This window comes from Haemaphysalis longicornis, unplaced genomic scaffold, assembly GCF_048455015.1.
Source record: "Haemaphysalis longicornis isolate Haplotype H1 unplaced genomic scaffold, Haemaphysalis longicornis Haplotype H1 scaffold_2, whole genome shotgun sequence".
Taxonomy (NCBI): domain Eukaryota; kingdom Metazoa; phylum Arthropoda; class Arachnida; order Ixodida; family Ixodidae; genus Haemaphysalis; species Haemaphysalis longicornis.
The window spans coordinates 121,302,925-121,313,070 of NW_027526295.1; positions in this window are offsets into that span (position 1 = coordinate 121,302,925).

Sequence of the window (10,146 nt, forward strand, 5' to 3'; positions counted from 1 at the left end):
GAAATGCGAAATACTGCGCTTCAAACATCAACGCGCGCGACGCAAACGGCTCGCGACATTCGCGTTTTCGGAACCGAAACTGAATAGAAAAGGCGGCCATAGCGGCGGCCGGACGTGACGTACGTGAGGGAACGGAAGCGACCGCGCCAGAGCCGGCGGCCGCTCAGAGCCGCCTTCAAATGCGCGTGGTAGCGCCGCGTTTCGCTTTTTTATTTCCACAGAAGAACTTCCACTAACGTTTGCCCATGATAATGGAGTTGGGCGCAATTCCGGCATCCCGTTGCTATCAATCGAGATGAAGTAGACCGCCCGACAGTATTTTTTTCCATCATAATAACTGCCGGAATAGCAATTTCTGGCATTGCAAGTAGAAAACGGACCCTGATTTACAAAGCTATTTGCTCGTATACGATATCGAAGAGCAGCTTTTATTATAGCCGACCCCTCGGCTATCACGTCACCCTCTCTGAAGGGAACAAATCGCACGCGGGCGGAGATAAATCACTATTTCTACTATACATTACATGCAAACAGCTTCGTGAATATCGGCTCAGTATTTTTTCCCCTGTGTGCACACCGAGAATCGCATTATAAAAGGGATCTGAAACTATAAGCCCGCCTCCAGAGCTAAATGACGCACTAAAACACGAAAACACTTCCTATCTACCGCTGTTTTCTACTTTAACCAGAGACAGGTACTGTTGAAAACGTTTTACTTTCAAATAAACTAAATCTAACGCTCAAAGTAAATACTTCACTTGGGAATCGAACAAAAATATAATCTATTGTTTAGGAGAGGAGCAGTTTAGTTTTCGCACTTCCCAAATACGACGGCCAATATTTCTGCGGGTGTATTTGTTACTACGAGAAAGGCTGATTTTGGTTCACTTGGCTAGGGAGACAAAAGTCGCACAAATGTTTATAGCCGCGTGTACATTAACTCTATTTGGGTCGTAAAACTTTTGGAGATGTCTAAAGGATAGAGGTGGCGTTGGGCCAGCCCAAATGAGGCCAATATTGGACGCGGAAGTGCAAGTGGTCAATAATTTATAATATATCTTTTTTTTTCTGTGGTAAATGCAATAGGAACGACAAATGTAAGGCAAGTGCTCCTTTCGCGCTATTTTTTTTCTTTGAGTAAAAATATTACTTTCAAGTAAAAAGAGTTTTGCTAACTCCAACACGTTCGCAAGCGCCTGAATAGGTTTAGGCTTCTAATCATTTTTTTTTTGCATTGAGAAAAATGGGGGATATTACTGCCTATGCGATTAGTTTAAACACTTGATGGCGACGCCGGTAAAGCGCGCTGGTGTAGCAGAGAAACCCCGGGCGAACGCATCCCTGCGCCCGGCGGAGCGCCCTGCAAGTCGCCGGAGAAGCGCGAGCTTCACGGGACAGGTTCCCCAACCTCCGTCACAGGCCGCTCGGAACTTGTTACGGCGACTCTCCGCCAGGTGCAAACGTCGTCTGCTCGGAGGTACTTTGAACGGCGGTACCTAGCGCTCTCTGTGATTACGAAGCTAAGGATTTCGCCATGGTGATTTTAAGAGCATAGAATACTTATTTCGACAAAAAAATTTTTGAGTGCAGTTGGCCTTTAAAGAAGCGAAACAGAACCAAAACACTGCATGAGCCGCTATCAGCTGCGCAGCGGTGTCCCGTAAGCGCCGCGGAGAAGCGGCGGCAGGCGGTGCAGCGATCGCGAAGCTCGAGGCGTATACGCTACTACCTGTGAAAAAAAAAAAAAAAAAAAAACAGCGCGCACGCGGATAGGAGGGAAGAAGCAGGCACAACACAAGTGGTGTTTTGCCTTTCGCTTCTGTCCCACCCGCTTGTGCGTAGTTTTTAAAGCGAAATCTTTTTTGGTGGAACCGATGGCGTCCTGTAAAAAATCCCACAGACCGGTTGGTCGATCGAAGAGATCTGATAACATCTGTGGACACACGGCGCGTGCGTGAGACCGGGCTTCAGTTTTGCCAGAACGGTTACGGGCAAATCGCGAAAAAGGAAAGGTTCTAGATAAGACAGTACACGCATCGATCAAGAACGAGGAGTACAATAGTATGCCTTTCCTTTATCTCGTAAGCCAGGTGTCGGTGCATATGTGGATCGTCCGCAGAAGCGCTTACTTAGTGCCCCAAAAACGATCGAACGGGTTTCTTCTTCGTTTGCGATCCGGTTGTTTGGTGGTTTGACATTCATTGGGTGGACAGGTGCACCTGTCCACCACGTCGAGTTGTTGATCGATTCGCTCTAGCGGTACTAACGACTAGCTCAGTTGTTAGAGCGACTTCTCCGGTTAAGTGGTCGTCCCGGGTTCGATTCCTGGTCCACGACGAATTTTCCTTCAACTGCGGAGTTTCTGAGAAGCTGCAGAGCCTTCCTTTGTAGCCGTACGGCTGCATTGAGGTGGATGCCAAACGTTCCTTCGCAAGTATGAAGGGTGTTTAAAGATTATGTGGTTCGAAAAACTTTTACCAATATATAAACTTCCCCTTAGTCGGGGGACTCAGTAGAGGGACAGACAGACAGAGAGACAGAGGGACAGACAGACAGACAGACAGACAGACAGACAGACAGACAGACAGACAGACAGACAGACAGACAGACAGACAGACAGACAGACCGACCACAAATTTCTCGTTTAAGAAGCTCCTGACATACCGCTGTCTTTAAAAATTTCTGGGGCACATAAGGGTGCTTCCGAGATATTAATACTAAAGCGTTGTCGCAATGTGAATTGGTTAGTCATACGTAACGCTCGGACCGACATTGTCCCCTTTAGTGACCAATCCCCGTGACTTCGTAAGGGAAGGATTGTGGGTTGGTTGGTGTTGTGGCAGCCAAATAGTATCAGGCGAATCAGCCGCGATGTTTTGAAGGGAACTGTATTGTAGTTGGACAATCCCCTTGAAATTTATGTAATGGATTCGAAGACCTTTCGCAACTATGCACTAAAGAACTAAGGGAAATTGGAGCACTTTATTGTGACCACCATGTACAACGTGGGATGCGAAAGTATTTCCAGTGGAAGCCACAACACATTTTCTTTAAAAACCCGTAGGCTAGCCTAGTTTACTTCGAAAGGAGCGTTTCATGTGATTCGGGTGGCGGTACGGTGTGTTTTGTTTGTCAGACACCACAACCATGCACTTGCCCTTTTGTGTTTAGGCAAACAAAAATGCAAGGGGAGGAAAATTGGGGGAGAAGATAGGAGAGAATTGGGGGAAACAAAGTTATCAAGGCCATACGACTCGAGGCGGATTTTTATGCGGACTGTAAAAGCTCCTCGGTACATCTTATGCTTGCTCTTCACTTCCTACATTATTCAAATCTCGGTGGAGGAGGGTTGCTCGCGTTGACGAAATTCTTTCCTATGCACTCTCCATGCACAGGATGGCCCCACATGGCGGCATTCTGTTCCCAGATAGGTACAAGCTAGGTATCTACTGTGCCCACCCAGCGTTCTCTGCTGGTTCACTTGGAACACACATTTTTTAAGTTTCAATTTTCTAGTTTATTTCTAACATAACAGTGTTGGGGTTCCAACAGGCGAAAGAGCGGTCAGCGACCACTTGATCCCCTTTGGAACTGCTACTTAGAGAACTGCGCTGTTCGGCTTCGGTAGCTTAGGGGTAGAGTAGCTTAGGAGTAGCTTAGGATAGATGCAAGCGAAGAAGGGGGATAGGATGAGATAAAATGGTCGCGTATCTGCTTTGTTGCAAATGCCGTAGAAAGGCGAAATTCATGTGAGGCCCCTCCCAAGTAAATGGCTCCCTTCTCTTTCGTGCTCTCCTCTCGTGCTCTTCCCCTCCCGTCTAACTTCACTCACAATAAACAGGCTAGAGCTTTGCTCAAGTCCATTCAAATTTACAGCCTTCCACTGCTCCACGATGGGTATCTCGATGCCAGCCCCGCTGCATGGCGGACACGCGCGTGAATCGAGGCACCTACTTCACGCGCCGTGTCCGCGACCTTTACTGGAGCCTTTTGTTGCGGTTGACTTTTAATTTCTTGGAACCCCACTAGGCGGGCTAGTGTCACGGGCGATCGATTTGGTATTTCCTTGGGGTGTTTTTATTTTTTCAAGCGTTAATTCATTTATAATAAAGGAAAACTGCAAATATACCTATGTTTTGCTTCAGATGTGCGCAATGTTTTGTTTTTGCTCAGCAATCTTGACAAGAATGAGCATTGCCACCAGAGTTAATTGTTTAGGTATGGCTGTGGTTATATAAACAGTTAGTTAAACATCTGCCTTAACTTTGGCTGGGCTGCTGAATCGAGGGATAGAGAGATAGACAGACATACAGAGAGAGAAAAATTTTCGTGTCAAGTAGCCTAAGAAAGACTATCGCATTAAAAGCAACGTTTTCGAAGACGAAGTACGATTGACAACCTGCGCCCACCTTTTCATTGCTGCGGCTGGATTGTGCGTTCTTAATACTAGAACAAAAAAACATATGTACAGAAATTCGATCTAAATCACCTAACGATACTCAGTCTAGCGTGTTATTTTTCCTCAATTTTTTGGCTGTTCATCCGGTACTTTAACTTTCATATACCATGGAACCACCTTGCTGGCTGTCACCTCCTCTTGCGAGGAAAAGGTATTTGTATTGAGGTACATCAAATATTTACTAAAGCAGAATTTAGTCTTCAATTGAGACCGGTGAGTTAGCGCAGGACCGGCACAATTGGAAATATTCGGGAGAGGCCTTTGCCCTGCAGTGGCCGTAGATATGATGATGATGATGATGAAACAGATAGTGGGGTAGTCTGAACCGCTATGCGTTTTCAATAGTTTTTCCCCCTCTCTTTTTCTATCTCTCCCTCTCTTGATCTCTCAGGAACGAATGGTAATCAGGGTGGACAAAGATGCTAACGTGACCGGAGTCTAAAATGCGTTCACTTTTTTGCCTACGGTTTTTTGCACATCTCTCTGCAAGGTATAAAATGGAGGCCTATTTGCTCTGGATTTCTTGTCTATTTCCATGCGGATGAAATGCCCACCAAGACCGGGAGGGGCGTACCATCGCTTGCACGATGGATATACTTAGACTCGCATCAGGGTAAGGAACTGACACTTCCTTTGACTTGCAGAAAGAGTCGAGTTTCTAAGATCTATGGACAACTGGTCGAGCATGAAGGGGCACGATAGCGTTTTCAACCGGACCAAGGCATGCCGGTGCACCAGGCGAGCTTGAAGACCTGAGGGTTCTTTATGATATGACCGGGGAAGTAGTAAACCGGAAGGTCGTTTTGATTTCAGCTTACAGCAATGTTGATGATGCTCTCCCAGCACCTGTACCTGTCTAGGGTTTCTAAAGAAAGAGGAAATCCCCACAGAAATGAAGCTCGCGAATGCAGACGTTTTAACGACTGCATAAAATGTGTTCAAAAAGAACGTCGATTGCATCAATTGGCCTCAAATTGTAATCAGTCGCTATAAAAACTGCGATTTCGTGCAAGCGATGCGGTAACAACTGCCGAAAGTAAAGCATTTATTTAGGAAATTTGAGTTCGCGTATACTGCAACCTATTTTTCGTTTAAGGGGAATCACAAAAAAAAATAGCACAGTGATCGGTGGGTGTACAAGAAACTGTTGGAATTCATTTCCGAAACTGGAATCTATAGTTTTCTGTAGTGCACCCGCCTCACATTGTGTCTTTCTTTATTTCGTTTTTTTTGCTTTCGTTCTTTGTCGTACCCCTGTCCTGTTTTGTCCATTGTTTTCCTGTTACCTATGCTCTGTGGCATAATGGCGCAATAAAAAAAAGCATAGGGATTTTAACCCGCGACCCAAGCATAGCAATCCAAAGCATACTATTGCCGCCAAACAGTAAAACCATGCATTTGATTCTGAAGAAAATTGGAATATCTCGCCATCGGCAGTGTGACACTAGGGCTCCTGACTGACGTCAGCGGTTCCGCGATTCCCATTAGAAATCCGCTATAAGAAACGTCTCTGTACGTCCAATCCGTCCAATCCGACTCACACAAAAGTGCGTCTGATTGGACGTACAGAGAAACAGTTCGCTGAACCTATGCATAGATCCCCTTTTATGATAGGATGCCTTCGCTGGCTCAACCTGCAGAAGTCACTAGAATTCACTCGAAACCGAGCATACCAATAAGGTTTTTTTTTGACAACGAGATCCTGTTACGAGATTCCTGACAGCGACCGGAATACGGGATTTCTTCTGCAGGTGTAGCCATTTCTGTGTGTTTCTCTTCTGGATGGGGCCTGTTTCGTTGTTGGTGAAGGACAATATCATTTGGAGCCAATTTCAAAAGAACCGGTGGTCATGGTGGTCAAAGTCTTCAGGGTAAACAGCAGGTTTGTTACCCAAGGCGGAGCTGGATACTTGACACTCGTTCTTAATACGGGCTTCTAACTTTGTCAGATGCGAGAGTGCAGACGATATTTCACATGAAAATAGGGAATTCTCAAGATTAGGGTTGCCGGGTTATAGTTGATCATTGATACAACAAGTATTTTAACATGCACGCATTAGCCAAGACTGGAGTGAGTGATCCACAATGAAGCGAGGTATGAAAATTGTTTGTCTTGAAACACTAACAATACTTCGCCAGCCTCTAGTACGAAAAATACTTTAATTACGTGTTCGGGTAGTTTTTCGCGAATCTTCGTGGCTTGCTGCTCCCGTGGTATTCCAGTCAATAACATAATAATCAATGATAACATGCCTCGAGCACATGGACGCTGTTAGTCTCGCCCGATGCCGTCGAATCTGCAATCATAATAAGTGTTATTAGCGTGAACAAAAACAATACACTTTAGATAACATAACATTTCGGCGCAATATAACCTAATTTGTTGAAATTCTCTTGCGTTCGACGTTCTTCCGAAGGTTGCTTGTTTATGAGAAGGGTATTCTGCATCAGATGGAATTTAAATTTACTGGGAACCGTGTTAAAGGCACTAGTGTCGGAAGCCATCCCTCAGAAACCGCTCGTCATACGTAGAAAAACGTATTCTTTTGAATTGTAAACAGTACACCTCGTCGTATATCTGCAAGCTTCATCGGTCCAACAAGTCCATAACAAATAGAATAAAAAAAATTCCCCCGCATTTCCCCGAGGGGGAGAATGTGAAAGTGCGAATGCACGGTTGTCGGCCCGCTTGCGGCGCTTGCGCTCGGCCCCCGCAGCCCACCGCCTCGCCGCCTTCTCTTCCATCTCTTCCATCGGGTTTGTAGTATCACGTGTACACCACGCAGTTATCAAGCCGCTATAACGCCGCTGAGTCGCCAACGTACGCCGCTGACGACGTAGTTTGAATGCGTTAAAGATATAAGGCGCGTTACTAACACTGATATCAGCGTCGCGTCCGTGGCTTAGTCGGTAGAGCGTCGCGCTGCGGCCGCAAAGTCCTCGGATCGAAACCTGGCGCCGGATGCTGTTTTTTTTTATATAGAGAGGAGGACTGCGGACGCCGCCGCCGCCACCGACGCCGCCGCCGCCGCCGGCGGTGGAAGGTTTGGGGTCGCTTATAAAGTGCATTCGCACTTAAAGGGGCACTGACACAAAATTTTGAAGGCGAGATAACTTCGGAGATAGATTGGTGGGAACACATATACATCATCTGCAAAATATCAGCAGCGAATACAGCCTAGAACATATTTAAAATCAATTTTGAAGTGTGAGAAACGCAACCGAGCAGCCAGCAGAGGACCACGCGCAATTGTAAATAAACAACATCCAAACACGTCACGAGTTTGTGTTTGCCGCTTCCGCACTACCGGCGTTTCCCGCCGGCTCACCCGGCTCGCCGCTCCAATCGGAGGGCCAGAGGGCGGAGCTTCTGCTCTCGAGAACGAACGACCCGATCGTTGGCGGCGAAGGCGCCGTGATTTCGTCAGCTCATCGGGCAGTTGGCCGCGACCAAAGTTCTAGAGCGATTCCAGGCACTCTGTTTCTATTACTGTTTATTACCATTAGATGCGAAAACGCGCCGGAGGCACGAAACGCTCACTGAGCTAGCCGCACGGTCGCTGTGCAGGCGGCGGCCACGGCCGCGAAGTGGCCCAGGCCGGCGCAGGTAGCTCGAGTGATAGCTTGTTACCGCTGCACGAAATTGTCCCCAAGTCCCGCCCATGGTGGCGTACATGAGAAAGGAGTTAATGATGCGATGGCGGGTTGCATTAGAAAATGTCATCTGCACCGCTTACGAGAGCGGCACTCGAATATCCGCCGCAGTGCTGAGCCGAACACATCTGTAGGCGGACCTGTAGGCAGACCGGCCGGCTGATCCCAGCGCGCGTCTTGCCGCCCACCGTCTCGAGCGTCGCGCGTCGTTCTTTAGCCGCGGTAGCATTTGCACTCGCAGCGCCTGCGTCACATCCACGGTCGCTCTCTAATTAAGCGCCTCACGAGATCAGTACGTGGGGCCATTCGCAGAAACTGCCGTCGATGCGGATTCGACAGTGCTACGGCGGCTCTGCTCTGTGATATCCCTCCGACGGTCACGTGGTCAGCTTTGTTCACACAAAATCCACAAAATCCATCGTTTCGCGGCACTCGCTGAAACCGAAACTGCGACTGGCCGCATTGAAAATGCCTCTAATTAGACAACCGTCGCACGCTGAAGCAAATGAGGTTTCTACAGGTTATAAGTAGGTCACTAGCTACTTATCGCAACGAAAAAAACAAGATGCAAAATTTTTGTGTCAGTGCCCCTTTAAAAATAAATCCCAGAATTTGACAGTGGATAGCGGACGTTAAGCCTTTGTTAGCCATTTATGCAACATTTATTTAAATATATTGTTACGCGGCAGTACGACAGGCGGCACAAACCATGGAAAACAAGGCGATGATTGGATGGGTAGCCATGGGCGCCAGTGCTGAGGTTTTTCGTCTCTTAGCAATATTATTAGCAGCGCCCTGCAGAACAATTTCGTACTCCCTTACTATGTATGGGCAAGTTGTCAAAGTTATTAGGCCGCTTTACTGCAATGTATACGCCCTCTTTTAATCCATTTAAAACTATATAACGAACGAGCACTAATTTTATCCTGGACTCTGCTGATTAGGCGATGATATGACACACGTTACAACCGGAGCTTTTTCTATGTACGGGCACTCATTAAGAAATTAAATTTGGCTAAGTTGTAAGAGTGGCCTCCTAACCGTACTAAACATTTGCCTCTAAAGCATGCGCTCTTATTTTATTATTTTACTGGCCTCCAACTGTGTACAAATATTCATAGTTGTTGCGGAATTACGTTTACACATTTGTTATTCACTATGAGAAAATTGTTGCACATGATGGCATGCTGCTGAACTCAAGTCTGCCACCAGCCACTGAACATTCTCCCCCGCAGGTAACCCTCAGGAATGTGACATGGGCTGCGCCGAGTCGGCATTAAACGTAACAAAATACACAACAAACTTCTTATGCAAGTCCTAAAGGGACTCTGCAACACTTCTGATAAACGCTTCCACTCGTTCCTTCCCTCTGTAACCACTGCGAAAGCTGTAGTTATCACCAGCACGGAGCGGCACTGCGTGATTTGCTCGTCGCAGTAGATACGCCTTCCGCCTCTGCTTTGCTTTTGTGGCTTTCTTTTTAAAGTGGCTATCGAATTCAGCCATTGCTGCAACTCAAGGAAATCTGGCCAATAGTTGCTATATCTGTGCGATTACGTAAGTCTAGTGGTCGAAGAACTCCAAGACTGGGAAAGAGAAAAATCTTTCGAGCAAGTCTCAAAGTGATCTGATGCAGCAAAAATACCTGGATGAGGTATTTTTTGATCACTTTGTCTACGTACTGGATATGTTGGCTGAGTTCGTTCCAAAAGCATTTCGATTTTAAAAGGAAGTTAAAAAGTGTTGCAGGGTCCCTTTAAGTTGCTTAGAGTTTATTAAATATAAAGTAATGTTTAAAAAAAATGTTATCGTCCAACGCCGAAGATACGACAGAGTTAAAATAATCGGCCCTGCTTTAGTAATTCACAAAGTAGAGCGTTTGCAACGTGATAAATTTAACAACGTCCTATTGCTCATCGGCAAAGACTGCGTACGTTTGCGGATGTCTTAACTCACCCTGTCAGAAGCGCTGAAGGTTAACCTATGCTACTAGCAAGCCGTTCTGAGTGCATTGTAGCTTATTCTGTGCTACT